Raw genomic sequence first — 17,738 nt, forward strand, 5'->3', positions numbered from 1 at the left:
ATGTTAGCCCCAATCCCTTTGAACAGCTAGAATTGGTTAAGATTTTGCCAGTTGCTACTAACAGAAAAATACATGAACTAGCTAACCCAAAACGAGAATTGATCATAAGGATGCAGAGCTGTTTTATGCACTTCAAGGGCTAATGGCTGCTAAGTTTGAAACACTGACTGGAATTGCAGATGATCAAATTTTCAGGCTTTTTTTTACTGTTTTGGTGATTTCTCAGAAACTTTTAGATTCACTTATCTGAGTGTGTGTGTGTGTCTGTGTGTGTAATGTCTTTCTCTGTGGGGTCCATGTGGAAAAAAGGCAAAAATATGAAATAAAAGCAAACAGGCATGAATCACAGCCAAGTCCACATTACGCAGCATGCAGTCTGGAGCAGGATTTGTCTGCTGGAGAGTTTAAATGTAAGAGAAAAGGAAGTTATTAGACAAGCCCTGATCACCCATGCCCCCACCCATGTAAGAAGAAACATTGGAAAGGATTCCTAAGTCAAGATTCAGAACTGGGAAAGAGGAAAGTAAATTAAGTAGCTTGGTGAATTAATACCATGACACTAACTTTAGCTTGTTCTACATATAATCATATTTATTTTGAATAAGAAGACCCGGTGATTAATTATTGCCCTTTCCTTAGTTATATCTGGGTGTTGGTGCCTCCAGTTATAACCCTACAGATTTTCCCTTTTCTCTACCGACACTATTGCTCATTTTAGTGTTTATTATAATTATTATTAATATAAACAGATTTTATGTATAACATAGTTATAATTATATACTTTCTATCCTCCAACCTTTCACCTTCAATCCCACCTTCTTCCTTTCCTTTATTCTCTTTAATTCTTTAATAACATAATTTTAACTTGCCTAACAATTACAGGTTTATTACATCACTAGCCACAATGTTTTTGTTTTGTTCTGTTTACCTAATGATTCAGAACAATATTGAATATTGAATAGCAGTAGTGGTGAAAGGGGGTATCGTTGTCTGGGTCCCAGGTATTAGAGGAAAGCCTTCTAACTTTTCACTATTCAATAAGCTTCTAACTGCATGTTTATAGTATAATACCTTGATTATATTATAGCATATTCTTTCTATAACTAATTTCCTTGACTTTTTAAAATATCACTAATGTTACATTTTATCAAATGCTTTCTGTTTCTTTATCAAGATAATTTTGACATTTTGTTGGATTTGATAGTGTGAAATATCTCATTTATTGTTTTATGTATTTTTAAGCAACCCTACACAACAGGGATTGATATACTTCATTTCAGTGAATAATCCTGATTGATGTTTGGATTTGATTAGTAAGTATTTTGTTTAGGACAATTGTGTTTATATTCATCAGGGATATGATTCTGTGATTGTCTTTCCTTGTACCTTTTTCTGATTTGGGAACTAAAATGATGCTGGCCTCATAGCTGGAATTTGACATATTCTCTCCCTTAAGTTGTTTTGAGTATTTGAGAACTGGGATTAGTCCTTATTTCAATTTTTGATACAATTCAAACATGGAGCCGTTTGGTGCTGGTATTTAGTGTTGGGAAGGCCTTTACTGCTGATAAAATCACCATTTTGGGTATTGCTAGGTTTTTATTTTCTATGCTTTCATAACTTTTTCTCCAAATAACAGAAAAACGGAGAGAGAGAGAGAAAAGAGAAAAGAAGACCAAAATAAGTAAAATCAAAAATGAGAAGACCAGACGTTACAATGAATTCAACACAGATTAGAAGAATTGTCAAGAATTATAACAAACAGTATTCACTAACAATTTGGAAAAAAATTGATATGTTTCTGGGCACATAAAATCTACCTAAATTGCATAAAATGAGAAAATCTAGTTCCTAGTTAATGACCTGGGAAAACAGCAGATGATGGCACAAGTACCTGTGACCTAGGCCGGGTGTGGGTACCAGGAAGAAGTTTGTGCCTTCAGTCTGGCCCATTGCTGTACATTATGGCCATCTGAGAAATGAAAATCTTCTAACATGTGTATTTTTTTTACTTGTGTATAGTGATCCTTAAATATACACAGTGTTATGTATATACATATATGCATATTTACACAGATTTGTTCAAATAACAAATCTCAGATTACTTTTTAATAGTTTCATGTCTCTTTTTTTGGAAACCATAACTTCCCTACAGTGAGCAAAATAGATATTTATTTTTCTACTCATAATCTTTGCTTTTAAATGTGAGCCTTGTGTAATTGCTTTTGTTGGCATTGCTATTACATTTTCAGTAATTCCCAATGACCTAGTTCATGTCACCTGTTTTATTATGGTATCAATTGAGAAAAATTGCTTTTGAACACTTTTTACATCTTAGTAATTGGTTTACTTGTTTATTTTATCCTGAAGGTTATTACGGCATGTTTATATGTCTCTTGACTTTATGCATGAAAAGCACAAATTTAATAACATGTTCATTTCAACATAGTTGATTATTATTTTTTATTATTATGTTTTTATCCACAATTAGTTCTCTTGTATTTAGTGTTAGCATTTTTCACTTGAAAACTATTTGATAAGTTGTGGATGTTTGACACTTGTGTCCCATATTGGAATAATTGTGTTCAATGTGCATTTCCTACTACTGAGGCCTTTAGGTGACAATGAATATGACTTAAGTAAGTTGCATCCTGCTATTCCTTTGGCAAGCTTCAACTGAGGTCCTAGTTCCTAGCTTTGAATGATTCAGTTACTGGGGCTGAAACCACTGGGTAGCAATGTTCAACATTATGTTCTCTGTCTTTCATAATTTTTAAAAATATTAAATGCCTATATTTATCATCAGTTATTTTTGTATTATTTTTCATTATTTTTTTGTTTTATAATATGTTCCAGTTACTAGAAATCATGTTTGTCATACTTTGCCTTGAAAATACATTTCACTGAAATGAGTGGTAAGGATTATATACTAAATATCTACATTTCTAATACATTACACATAGTAAGCCTTTAATACAGTGCAGAAAAATGCTTATAAATGAATATATCAATGTTCAATATTTGTAAATCAAAACTACCATTCAACTAAACTTTAAGATAATAAATTTCACCCCTTTTCTTATTAGATAATGAAAGAACTAAAATTGACAAAATTGTCTCTTCCGGACAGTAAGCGAACCATCCAGGTCACGGCTCTCAGTGGAACTCAGGGTGCATAAGGTCCCTTCCACTGACCTTGTTCTATTCACTCATTTAAATCATCCATGTAATGTCTGCTCTTGTGCATGTACACAGATTAGCAAAAGAATCATCTGAAATAAATTCTTCACATATTTTATACAAATTGTATTTTATAATGAATTACATCTCGATAACACATTTATTACTTTAAAATGAATATGTCCTTAAAATCATTAAAATCAATCTGACACACATTTTAAATAACTGTTTTTTTCAGTAGTGATTTAAAAAGTGGCAAGATTCATTACAGACTTTAAGGCCATGTTGCAGACAACATAACAGTGTTTTTTAAACACCACCATTTTAAAATATTTATGCTTAAATATTCTCGGTGCCTTCTGCAACAGAAGAGATGTGGATTTAACATTTTATTTCTAAGAAAATTAATGAGCTGGCTAGAAAGCATAGCAGGATACAGTGGGCTATAAAGAAACCAATTTTAGTAATTTGTGCAAATACTTAAAGTTTTATGAATTAAATGTCAGACCAATTCCCTCAAACATGTCAGCTTCCTTTTAGAGCACAGCTCCAATAATTTTGATGAACAAATATGCAATCTAAAACTTTCAGATTAGGAAATGAAGGGCCTTGATTTCAAATTGGCTGATATGGTAATTTACTCTTTTTTTTTTTTTTTGTAAAAGCATCTCTCTCGAATTAAATATTCATATGGCTGCAATTATAAAATGTCTATTTCATTGCCTATTATCTATGGATAGTTTTCATATCTGTAATGATCCATGTTCCTCTTTTATGGAAATACTGTTCACTAGTATATTTGGAAATAAACATATTATAGTCAAAGTCAACAAGACCTAGCTTTCAAAACCAACATCATCATGCAACAGTTATTCAATAGAAGCTATGCTGCCTTTTTATGACTCAGTTTATGTATCTGTGAGTTTGGAATAAAGATACTTATTCTCCATGCTGTTATTATGAAGAAAAAATGTGCAAATGAATTACAAAATGCTTAGTACTCAATATATTTTTACCAGCTTTTGGTTGATTTCCACTTTTATCCACATACATACTTACTAATATAAATTACTAAGCTATGTATAATTATACTAAAGATTTTTAAAATATTTGCTCTTACTGACTCTACAAACCTTGTGCAGAGAGGAACTATGTAATATTTTAGCGCAGCAGGCTATGTGGTACAGAGATTACTATCTTTAAGTGTTTCAGTTGGATATACAATAACATGGTATCCACGTCAACCAAATGTCACTGGATCTGTTTCATAATTCTTATAGTGAAAATGATAATGAAAGTATATAATTGTGGAACAGTGTGACAATACAGTATTATTCCAGGATAAGAGATAATATATTAAGCACTAAATATACAATTATGGCAATTTTGCAAAATATACTTTAAAAACATTTACAGAATGAGGCATTGGATAAGAAAAGTGAGTGCTTTGCTTACTATTAGAGTTAATGTACTAGAAAATACCTTCAATGTAGTAGCATTCATCTGTAACAATTATTACTCACTTAGAAGCCTTTTTTATTAGAAAAATATTAAGTCACATTTTTTAAATACTTAGTAATATTTTCTAGCAAATCTGTCTCTGACACAAACTACAGAGACCACTGTTAGTGGGTTTGAAGTTTATTTTCCTTCTACTGGTATCTGTCCCTTAAGAAATATAAGAGATTAGTATCATCTATCAAGTTGCCTCCAGCTAGGATCAAAACATGATCAGTTTTTAGGTTGGTATATTTTTTGTTGTTTTTGGTTTTTTTTTTATTTGTTTGTTTTTAAGGTTGGTATATGTCATTGACAGTGTAGCATCTGCTTTTTCTTCTATCTTTAAGTTTATTGGCAATACTCAATTACCTCATGAGATGTGTGCCCATATTAAGTCATATGGACAAAAGGACTAAGCATATAAATAATTCAGAAAGGGGACTGATATGTATTCAGCAATGTGTATCATGGGTATGTGAAATTTCTTTAAACCTTGAATATTAATTGTGAATAAAAAGTGATTATGGATTTCAAGAAAGGAGAAAATTAATAAATCCTATTGTACTAACTTGAAAGCAAAAGGAAAACAGAATGCTTCTTAAAAGTAACTCTTTTCCTTTTTTTTAAGAATTACTTATTTTTATTGGAAAGTCAGATATACAGAGAGGAGGAGAGACAGAGAGGAAGATCTTCCATCCGATGATTCACTCCCCAAGTGAGCGCAACAGCCAGTGCTGAGCTGATCCAAAGCCAGGAGCCAGGAGTTTTTCCGGATCTCCCACAAGAGTTTCAGGGTCCCAAGTCTTTGGGCCGTCCTCTAACTGCTTTTCCAGACCACGAACAGGGAGCTGGGACTGAAGTGGGGCTTCTGGGATTAGAACCTACGCCCATCTGGGATCCCAGCGCGTTCAAGGTGAGGACTTTAGCCGCTAGGCCACCGTGCTGGGCCCAAAAGTTATTCTTAAAGAAACAAATTTCTGTGCATGATACAAGCATATATCATCAATTAACAATGCCATTCATTTAGATTTAAATGCACCTGTGATTTTAAATAAAACACTCTTATTTTCATTCAATTTCTTAGATGCATGCCAGAGAAAATGTGTGGAGGAGGAAGTGAGAAAAATAAAGATACATAGCATTGGTATGCAACTTTGTGGTTTCTATGCATATTGTTTCACACCCCTGAACATATGGCAAGTTTAGCCTCATGATAAAGCAAAAGCACGAAGTCCAAGTCTTCTCCTTACAAGGACTATATAACAAAAAGTCCCAGCAAATGTACAATGTGGGCGTAGAATAGGTCAAGCCACTTCTCTCTTTTTAAATCCTCATAGCTAGAACCAGATTACAATACAAAAGGCTAAAAATGGAGGGATTTGATTAAATTGAAGGGATCTTTATTAGCCTAATGTTCAATGTTATTCCCTCTTGCTTAAAACCTCTTTAGCATAAAGCCCATCGTCAATATCATGCAATGGTTACTGAAATTCTTACCTTGATGAATTGACAAACTAAATAAAAAGCTGATTGTGAAAGGATAGGTCTCAAAACTTTTTAAGTTTGTCAAAAGAGAAATCAACAACATGAAAAATGTGTTCAGTAGGCCTTTTGATGAGTAAATAGTGTGAAATTAACTGAAGCATTGCTAGATTGGTCTCTTTTATCTGCGCATTTCAGAGTACTTGATAAACACTAAATTAGGGCTTTGCTCAGCATGGCTGCTTGGTAACTATTAAATAATAATAAAAACAAAATGATCCTGTGAAGTCAAGGAAGTATTTCTATTACTAAATATTTCCTACCTGTTTGTAAGATTAGTATAATTAGAATAATTTACATTATGCAAAGCTGCTATTTAAAAATTAAGGAAATGGCCCTTTTGAATAAATAAAGCTTTCAAAATGTACATAACACTGACATAACACTGGACGTTCTAGCTAAGGAACTGAATTTGTGTTTTGCTACTTACACTAAGCTTAGTAATAAATGAATGACAAACATTTCACAATGCATCCAGAGTTCCAGATTGTGTTTGAAGTACAAATAAAAACAAAGTAACAATGGTTTCTGATGAAAACGCAATGAATAGTACCTGCTCAACATTCCATGGTATAACCTGCTATATTTAAATTCTAAAAATATGGACACTGATAATTTCAAATTTCTTGAAAATTAAGATTCCTAGCTTTTAAATTAAGCAGACTTGTTCCAATGCCTACCATGAAAATACCTTAATTTTGTATCATTCACTCTTTAAACAGAAGCTAGAAGCTATTTCACTTGATTGGAACTCCAAACACTTGGAAAGGAAAATGAGCTTTCATTCATTAAGCATAATAAAAGCATAAGTTGGGACTGTTTTCTTCTTGGTGAGACCATATTCCTTGCCCATAAACACAAGCAATGGATGAAAGGCTAAGATAACTATGAGAGAAGCAGTTATATCACATATACCTTATATCAAATATAAAGTAGCAATAGGGTCCACCAATAATACTGTCACGAGAATCTTGGGATGACAGAAAGTTTCCAACACAGTTTATTGTGTTCTTTCTAAGTGTTTACTCTTTCATCAACATATGAGTAAATCAGTTTATTTGACCAATTTAAAAATATATATTATGGAAAGAGCATATATATGGAAGGTAGATTTACAGATGTACATATATAGTTTCAGTTACTGTACTTGCTTTTTTGCTTTTTGGTATAAGCATCAAGTGCTCTGCTTTAGTTGATGAAAATGATGTAGCTGCTGAAGTGAAGTGTACTAGATGATGGTAATGGAATTGGCTTTTGCTTACAAGATAACTACAAGATGAAATGTCATATAGTCTCAATTCTGCCATAAAAGTTGATTATTTTTCTGTGTTAACGACAGATGCTAATGTGCTAAAGTAAACAGCAGCATTCAGTGACTTCTCTCTTTTTTTTGAAATTTTTAATGTTCTGTTTTTAACAGTTTTTCACCAAAAAATTGCTTGCTCTCTTTCCTTTAAAAATATTTTATATATTTTAATTAATTGAATGGCAGACTAAGAGAGAGTCAACCTCCCACCCCCAATGGTTTACTTCCTCAGTGTTCTAACAGCCAGGTCTGGGTCAGATTAAAGACTACTATACAATACCAGGGACCCAACTTTTTGGGACATCATCTATCCAATGTGCCTGAAAAACAATTTTATGTTGCCTATGATTTAGAGATTGATACTTCCCTCACTCCTCCATTAGCATGGTGTTGAAATATTAGCAAAAAAAATATATATATATATACACATACACATATATATCCTACCCCACCTCATATATTCTGATCATACCTTAATTTTAGAACATTTTGGAAGATTACAAATGAATATTCCTAGCTTTAAAAAGCAGCCTAATCTAATAAAATTTTACAGGAGAGTAGAAGGGTTTATTGTGATTCAAAAACTCAAATCATTCATGGTTTGGAACTGCTTAAACTGAGGTTTAAAGAGGAAGCCATTCTTGTAGTGACAAAGTGGTCCTGGAGATCTTGGAGACCATGGTACATTGAGCGTTTGAAGTAGAAGAGAAACAAAGAGAAAGCAGATGGTTCATTCCAAAGATTGCTAAAAATATGTTTTCAATAGCATTGTTCTAATATGTTGAGCCTTAAAATCTCTCAATGCCAAGTGTTCTGTGACTCTACTATCCTAATGGCTATATCAGATAAACACTTCATACAGAATATTTGAATAAATATGAATCTCTGACAATTTTTGAACTGCTGTATATGGTATCAAACTTGTCTTTCACATTTCCTTTTGGATACATAACCAATTAGTCATAAGTAATTTGGAATTAGAGAAAATTGTCTAAATTTATTGAGATATGGAAAATTAAAACTGTTTAAATATATACCAGTATGTTTTTTAGGGGAGGGAGGTCGTTTTTGTTAGTTTTTTGCCTTGCTAAAGTCTTTGATTTGCAGGTGGTTCAAGTAGAAAGAGAGCATTGTATTGCTTTCTTGACAGAAGTATATAATATCCAAAAGCTAATTGAATGGTATGAAGTATTCAAGATCACGAAATTATATTTTATTACAGTATTTTCGATGTGTAAAAATATTAGCAAGAATTGACCTTCTAATTATCAGTATATACAGGAATCACTTCAAAGTCTGGACTCTTAAGAAATAATTACCTTTTACATTTGTGTAACCAGAAGTTAAGAACGAAGCTATTTGGAAGAGCTGGTGCCTAACCTCATTTGTTGAGACAGGAGTGTAAAAACCATACGTAAGGGCCCAGCACAGTAACCTAATGATAAGTGCCAGGATCCCATATGGACATCAGTTCCTGTCCCAGCTTCTCCACTTCCATTCCACACCCTTCCAGCTCCCTGCTTGTATCCTGGGAAAGTACCAGAGGACAATTCAAAGCCTTGATACCCTGAACCCATGTGGGAGACCCAGAAGAAACTCTTGGCTCCTGGCTTCAGATTAGCTCATCTCTTGCCATTTTGATCACTTGGGGAGTTAATCAGCAGACAGGAGATACTTGATTCTGTCTCTTGTTCTCTCTTTGTAAATGTGACTTTCCAGCAAATATAAATAAATCTTTAAAAAATAAGTATGTAAAATTCATACATCCATGCATTTTAAATTAATTATTCTGTTCTATGGCTTTTTTTTTTTCAATTGCAAAGGTGATTCAGAAATCTTGAAGAATTTTGTAAAAGGCTGAGAACAGCCTGGGTGAAATGTCATATGGTATTCTTAGTGTAATATATTTGCAGCATTTGTCCTCTGTTTTCCTTCACTGTACCACCAGTCAACTTACAGTATCACTGCCTGAGTTTGAGTATAGTAGTTTTATTTTTTCCATTCTTCCTGTGTCCCACCCTTACAATACATATCTACATAAGCAAAATTGACAGTACTTCAGGTCAAAGCAATGTCATGAATTTTGTCTCAATAATGTCATAAATCTGTACCTACTATTTCTTGAAGTCAATAATATTGTTGTGTGAAATTGGCAGTAAAATGTCAGTATGACACCTCAATGCTGCATAATGCTAATTATGTAATGGCTGTTATGGGAGCAGAGAGTGTTAACACATTGCCACATTTCTGAAGTAAAATATGCCAAATAATTCTTACCAATCAACAAGTAAAATATAAATGATCTTATTTCTCATTTGTATTGGATTTCTGGTGATATGTGCTATTAGTATATGTACGTATGTCTCTAAATATCTAAAAAAATTTTCAGAATAGAAAGCGAAGAGATTGGAAGCAATAAGAAAATTTAGTTCATGAAAGTCCTAACTGGATTGAAAGAGAATATAACTAAGACTTTCCAAAGGCATGCAATGTTACTCTAGGAAATACAGAAATGAGGAATCAGCCACTCCTCTTCACTGAAGAGTGCCTCATGGACATCAGAAGATATGGGTGCCCTGCTGTCTTTAGCCAGCCCTCACTTCACACAGTTAAAGATAGTCACCTTCAGGTAGTTAGAGGAGAGGTCAGAACTGAAAATCCAGGCACACTTATGGTTTTGAATATCATGGGAGTTAAATGGAGGGAGGACAAAAAAGAAAACACAAGTTCTGAATCTTGGAAATTTCTGGATTTACAGAGGAAATGGTCTAGCAGCATGGTGTAATTTGCATGTGTGTGTCTTCAACTTCAAGTGTTGGTAGATTTAAAAGTAGAAGTGGACCTTAGGTAGCTAATTAAAGTCACAGGAGGCCACCAGAGTTGGCCCCATAATGGGACTAGTGAATTTATCAGAAGAGGCACATGTGCTTGCTAGTTTTTGGATGCATGCCATATGATATTTCCTGCCAAATTGTGACATAGCAAAAAGGCCCTCACTAGAGAGTAGAATAATGGTATTGGTTTTTTCAACCTCTCATACTCTGGTAAATCTTTGTCCAATACTAATTATACTTGATCTTAGCCAAAAGGCTGAGAAGTTTAATGTCTGATATTTCCTGTATCCAAGGACAATATGTTAAATGGCTTTTTGAAGCAGGGAGTTGGAATTGGAGCTTGCTGCATATACTCTATGCATCTTCATGGTATTGCAGTACCTCCAGGAATGGCTTAACCTCCCCTGCAAAAAACAAACTAACAAACAAAAAAACACCAAACTCTGGTATCTGTTACATCAAGAGGAAATTAAAAAAGAGCAAATAGTTGAAGACAGAAGACATAGTGAGTGACATTAAAAAACAGGAGTGTACAATGATATAAAATTAGTCTCATGGCATTGTAAATTTCTATTTTTCTTTCTATTGTTGATTTTGTATTATGGCTTTTCATTTAAGAGGATGTACAATAGCTATGAATTGGAAACTAACATATCCAGATGTGAAGATGCAGAGTAGTATGGATTTCTGCTTCCAGACAAAGATGGAACAATGGAACTGTTTACTGTATTTTGACAATAGGATTCTGGACTCTCTGCCATTGTCCATGCCCGCAATGATGGACATATGACTGTGTATTAAGAACTATATGTTAGTAATGATATAGAGGAAATAGGTGTGGGGAGGGAATTAAGGAGGAGATATGGGAATATGGAACTGTATCATAAAATAATAATAATAATAATAAAATGTAAAAAAAGATTAGACAAAATAGTTATTCAAAGAAGTTAGTAACTTTGGTAAATAAGGCAACTGGGATATAGAGGTATATTAGAATAAAGAAGAAAGCAGCAGCTTTGCCATGATAGTGTATGTGGATAAAAGTTTTAAGAAAAATTCAAAAAGGAAGATATTTACCCTTGGAGAAAATATCAGTTATGACACCCATGCCTCACATCGAGTACCTGGATTCAGTTTCTTTAGCTCCTAACATCAGTTTCCTGTTAATGCAGACCATGGAAGATGGTGATGGTAATGGCTCAAGATATTGGGTTGCTGACATGCACATGAGAAACCTGGATTTAATTCCCAGTTTCCAGTTTTGCCACCTCTTGCCACTGCAAGCATTTGGAAAGTAAAGCAGTAAAGGAGTGCACGTCCCACCTCCTCTGTTTCCCTTACCCCCTCCTTTCCTCTCAAATAACTACTTATTTTTAAGAAAGAAAGCAAGGTACTGGACAATGAGGGGTGACTCTAGTGATGCAGAGGGTGGGAAATGAGAAATTGCATTCTGCAACCGTGCTGTGAAGCTTTGCTATATGGTGCTTGAAGAAATGAGGTTGAGAGGCTTTTCAGATTGTCTTATTTTGAGTTAATTTTAGACTTACAGAAGTTATAAAGTAGTAAATAGTTTCTACACACCTTCACCTATCTTTATGTTAATATATAATTAATGAACATTTTCAAACACACACACACAAATAACCTTGCTATAGTGCTACTAACTGAAGTACAAAATTTATTTAGCATTTTGATTTATGTATTTTTTAAAGATTTACTTATTTTTGCTGCAAAGTCATATATATATATATATATAGAGAGAGAGAGAGAGAGAGGAAGAGAGGAAGAGAGACAGAGAGAAAGGTCTTCTGTCCAATTATTTACTCTCCAGGAACCCCAACGGTCAGTGCTGAGCCAATCCGAAGCCAGGAACCAGGAGCTCTTCCAGGTTTCCCAAATGGGTGCAGGGTTCCAAGGCTTTGGGCCGTCCTCAACTGCTTTCCCAGGCCACGAACAGGGAGCTGGGACTGAACTGGGGCTTCTGGGATTAGAACTGGCACCCATCTGGGATCCTGGCTCGTTCAAGGTGAGGACTTTAGCCACTAGGCCACCACGCCGGGCCCTTGACTTATGTATTAATGTATATTTCCTGCTCAGGATCATATTCACAACCCTGCCTGTCATTAAATCGTTATTGCTCCTTAGTCTGTTCTGGTTGAAGTTTCTTGGTCATCCCTTTACTTTCACAACTTTGAAATTTTGAAGAACCCACCAATGATTCTACCAAATGTCCCTCCATTTGAGATTCCATAATATTTTCTCATAGAGGGTGTTTATTGTCAAAATGGGCAGCACAAAGATAATGTGTCCTCAGCACTTTATACCAAGGGAACATGATGCCAAAACAAATTACAGGTGATGTTGACTGTGAAACTTGGCTAGGATGGTGTGTTCCATGATTCTCCACTGCGAGATACCGACATTCTTATTGTAATTAATAAATGTTCCTTAGAAGATATTACAAAACAGGTCAGATTTTGTTTCTTTTTATACTCTCGTCAGTGAAATTTGGCTCACTTGGGATCTTGCCAATGGAAGTACATATTAATCAAGCTTCGTAAATGTGATCAGCTGAAAGTAAAATGATGGCAAGTAAGGGAAGTTTGAGGAAATAGGTGTTGGAAAATTAGAATTAAGGTAGAATTGTAGGATTGACCTTTGAGTTTGGGGTCATATAGATGTGGTAGCATGGTGGTCAGGTACAAACATGGAGTAGAAGTAAGGTTTTGCTACTTGACTGACTAACTGATAAGGAAGAGGGCCAGAATATAAAGATATCTATTGGTCAATATTTCCATGTTCTAGTTGTCATAAAAGGAATTAAACTGAATGAGAGGGCAAAATGGGAAATTAACTATGAATATACTTATATAATTTGTCTGGATTCAATGTGCTGAACATGAGAATTCCAGAGGATCTGCATAGAAACTGCTGCCTCCTTTGTTTGTCATTCTTGAATTTTGTTTATAACTTATGAATCTTTGTCTCTGAAATTTCTGTTCCTCAACATCCTTCTTTGTTATCACACCTCCAATTTCAAGAATATTTCTCATGTGAGAACACAGTCATTTCCCAAATTCTTGAAGAAAAGGTGCGTGTGTGTGTGTGTGTGTGTGTGTGACATAATGCTTTACAAATTACAGATATCTCCTCCAAATTTGTCAGGTTAAAGGTCATTTTAAGCTTGGGGGATCATGGTGAGCTACCACAAGGTCACTATTATAACAAGTTTGAGAAACACCAATGGCATCATTGCCAATCTTTTATCTGTAAATATTTCCTCTATCCCGATCAAGGTCAAACAACTAAAGCCAGAAAAGTAAAAATAAAACCTGCCCTGCCTTTTCTGTAAGAGACTCCATTAGCTCGTCTGAAAAACAAATTGATGAGGGGATGTGGTTTAATTTTTCACTGGTCAGTGTCATTACTTTGTGAGACATGTTTGGTTACCTTTGATGTGTCAGCTAAATGGCTGTTTCTAAAATTACCTTGCCCATTATTCATGAGAGTGTTAGTAATTACTCAGTGGTTAATGAAGTTGGTCTTCAGTTGATAATCGTTATAAACTGAGCGTGACCCATTGTACAACAGTATATTGAGATATTGAGCAAAACTCACAGATTTATCCACACTCTGCTCATTGGACTTGTTTCTGACCTGAAAACGCTGTTAACAGCTCTGAAAAGAGAATTTTTCATTAAAGAAATACCTTGATATGCAGAAAGTAAAAATAATTTCAGTTGCCCAATATAGATTGTGCTAATGTCATGTTCGAGCTTTAACTACCTCTTACCTCAACTGTATGCATGCTTTAGGGTATTTATTTGTATTATAAAAAAATCAAAGCCTGTTTGGACAGGGACTGCTTGCTTTAGATTCCCACAGTCTGGCCAATGAAAGATGCGTATCAGGCACTTAAATCAGAGCAAGTCATGCAAGCAGATCTCTGAGAGTCCACATTAGTGAAGTAGGAGCAATCTTCATTTTATGTTTTTTTTAATATAGTTGGTTGCCAACTAAGACCAATTCTTTCTGTATACAGACAAGGCTATGGGGGCCCATTATATTTCAGATGTTCAAGAAACACTGAAGACATCTAATCTAACAATTATTTTATTTAGAGGAATATAGATATTCCAAAAAGTTTAGATTACCAAGCTAAAGTAGTCAGGATAGTGAAATCACTGAACTATACATTCAGTTAAAAAATACTGAGTGTCCACTTATCAAACAGGATGAAAGATGCCCCACTACTCAGGACCTCAAGATTGAGCCATTAACTGATAGTAAAAGATAATCATTTTCCAGTTCACAGAGAAGCATGTCAGCATCTCATTTGATACCTTAGACGTAATAGTAGATCCTCAAACTTGTTTATAAAATTAGTAATTCATAAAATTTAGAAATAATGTTGTTCTGACACCATTAAATACATAATGGTACTCTCACCACTACTTTGCTTTTCATTGTCATTTACGGAAATATATTCAATTTAGTCTTTGCAATGAAAAATAACAGGGTTTTTAAAATCCAATTATTTCATATTCTTGATAGATTGACTAACATAAAAAGTTCCTTCAGCATTTTTTTAAACAAACAGAAATGTCTAAGTCTTAATCCATTCTTCGTGTCCAGAACTAGGTAATAACAAGTAGGGGAGAAATTACAAAATCATAATCCCTTTGGCAAAATGGTTTTTCAAAAGATTTATTTATTTTACTGAAAAGGCAGATTTACAGAAAGAAAGACAGACAAAGATCTTTTATCTGCTGGTACACTGTCCAAGTGGCCACAAAGACTAGAGCTTAGCCTATCCAAACGAGGGGCCAGAAGTTTCTTCCAGGTCTTGCACGTGTATGCAGGATCCCAAGGCTTTGTGTCCTCCCCTACTGATTTCCCAGACCACAGCAGGGAATTGGATGGGAAGTGGAGCTGCCAGCACAGGAGCTGGCCTCTATATGGGATCCTGATGCTTGCAAGGCAAGGAGTTAGCCACTGAACCATTACACCTGGCCCTGGCAAAATGTTCTAAAATTCAACATTGGATTCATATTGGCAAGAGCCTTAAAAGCTCCCTTACTTGTCATGGGAATTTTTTCAGGATTACATTTTGATGGATGGTAAGATACAATGTATATTGAGCATCTACATTTCTAATCCATAGGGTCTTTGTTCAGTTGAACATCATGGAAACCCTTTGAGGCATGTATTATTAGATCATAAACACTATTTCAACTCTATTTATATTAGAAAAGTAACTGGACCAGTGTCAAACACAGGATATTGTTCAGTCCCTAGTTTGTGTGACCCAAACACCCTATCTGTACTTGGTAGAAAGATTTAAGATTCAGTGTATATTATTTTCCTGGGAGAAGTTTAGGGATAAGCATATGTCCTAATAGGTGCTTCCTAAAACATTATTGCATTAAACAGCCACATGACACCATCTTTTAAACAAATCTAAAATTTTCTTAACCACAAATTTTTAATAAGCTAATTCCGTTTTTAAAAGGACTAATTTAGTTTTATTGGACAGGGACCCAAAGACTTGAGCCACCTTTTGCTGCTTTCCCAGTCGTTAATCAGGGAACTGAATTGGAAGTGGAACAGCTAGGACCAGAATTGGTGCCCATAGATAATGCCAGTGCTGCAGCCAGATAATTAGCCTGTTGGGCCCCTAAGTCAGTGATTTTAAAACTATGCCTTCTTGTGACTCAACAGTCTTCTTTCATACAATTGGGTCTTGATCTTGAACTTGCTGCTCAGTGCATCTCAATTTTCTCAAAGAGAGCTTGATGGCTCTAATTACATAGCAGGCAAATAAAGGAAAAGACATAAAATCCATTGTGTTTTAAATATTCGGATTTGGATTATCAAGCAAATTTTATCTGAACGAACTCATTTCCAAATTATATAAACCAATATACTCTCATTAAAGAACAAAAAGTACCTTCCAATTAGCTCGCTTCAAGGCTGAATAGAGAAAGGAACTTCTTAGGAAAATTGAGGTCAGGTTTATGTCACTGTGCCTCTAGTCTTTATCTACTGGGCTTTCTCCAGCAAGTTGGATCACATTTTCAGTCTGACCTTTATTGAGTTATTTAACTAATGCCATTGGCATTTATGGAGAGAAAAACCATATGAAAGCTTCTAGTTTTGTTACAACTATTTTCCCTACTATATTGGGTATTTCCTGTGTGAAAATAGACTCTGATAATAAAATTTGTTTCTTTTGAGACATTAGTGTAATTAGTGTATTTCCTCTTCATCCTGTTAATTTTTGTATAATTATTTTTTATTTCCATATTTTCCTGACTTACTAGACGCTCAAGCCCATTGTGATGCTTGACTGTCTCCATCTCTGTTCCTTTAATGACTTCTAAATGCTATTGTGAATCTTTCTTCCTCACTGCAAACCCTTTGAGTACATGTCAATTATATTCAATGTAAAATTCACCCCCTTAAAAGGCTGTGAATTGAGTATTGTATGTTTTACATAAACAGAAACTGAAAGTGTTGATGTTTCTCAGTTTGACAAGGTCCTATATTCAGAAGTGGCAAGGCTAAGCTAAGAATCCAGCATTTAGGCTGTATCAAAAGTTTCTTCAACTCCAATGAAGATTCTTCCATTTAAAATAAATTAAAATCTTATTTCATCATTCAGATTTTAGGTGATTGCTTTGTAAGATTAAAAAGGAAAACAGAATTGAAAAAAGGAATTTGAAAATAAAAGCATTTTTTAATAATTAGCTTTGTTAATACAAAGATCATGTTATTATTTCTTCAGATATTACTTATATGTGTATTATTGTAAAAATACAAAATTGATGCATATCATTAAATTGAGAAAATATTGATGAGTTTTCTTGTATGTTATTATAGATTGTCTCCAGTAAGTAATGATAAAACAGTCCCGTTAAAAAAAAAATCTCTCTCACATTCATCGTAGTATGTAGTGAAAACAGAACATTAGGGAATTTCATATTCAGAGTACAGAGAAATAGAGATTTTTCTATATAACGCTTGCCATTTCCTAAAAAGCTCCTTGACTTGCATTTTGCTTTATAGCTCAATGCTAAGAAAACACCATTTTCTTTTTTCTAAGTAATCCTACTTTTCCAATTGTGTTTGTAAAAAAAAAAAAAAAAAAGGTTCCCATTTGATTCAAGTAACTCTGCTGCTTAAGGAAAACAAAACAGAACAAATCCTCCAAGCTAAGATTAAGGGTTTGTTGTTGTTGTTGTTGTTGTTTTAAATCAGTACTCTCCCTTTAGGCAATACAGAGCCTGATAGAAACAGAAGGAGGAATTAAACAGTATTATCCATGACTTTTTCCAATACAGGTACATTTTGCAGAATTTTTGGTAATCTGAGTT

At 34.2% G+C, this 17,738-nt stretch overlaps 1 protein-coding gene and 1 pseudogene across 1 annotated transcript in view; both read left to right on the top strand.

Annotated features, from left to right (window-relative positions):
• Window positions 1-17,738, top strand: part of NKAIN2 (sodium/potassium transporting ATPase interacting 2) — a 968,735-nt gene that overhangs the window by 692,844 nt on the left and 258,153 nt on the right. The gene's annotated exons all lie outside the window — the stretch shown is intronic.
• Window positions 10,597-10,765, top strand: LOC121146308 (annotated as a pseudogene).

This window comes from Ochotona curzoniae, unplaced genomic scaffold, assembly GCF_017591425.1.
Source record: "Ochotona curzoniae isolate NIBS_2020 unplaced genomic scaffold, NIBS_Ocur_1.0 scaffold_3890, whole genome shotgun sequence".
Classification (NCBI taxonomy): domain Eukaryota; kingdom Metazoa; phylum Chordata; class Mammalia; order Lagomorpha; family Ochotonidae; genus Ochotona; species Ochotona curzoniae.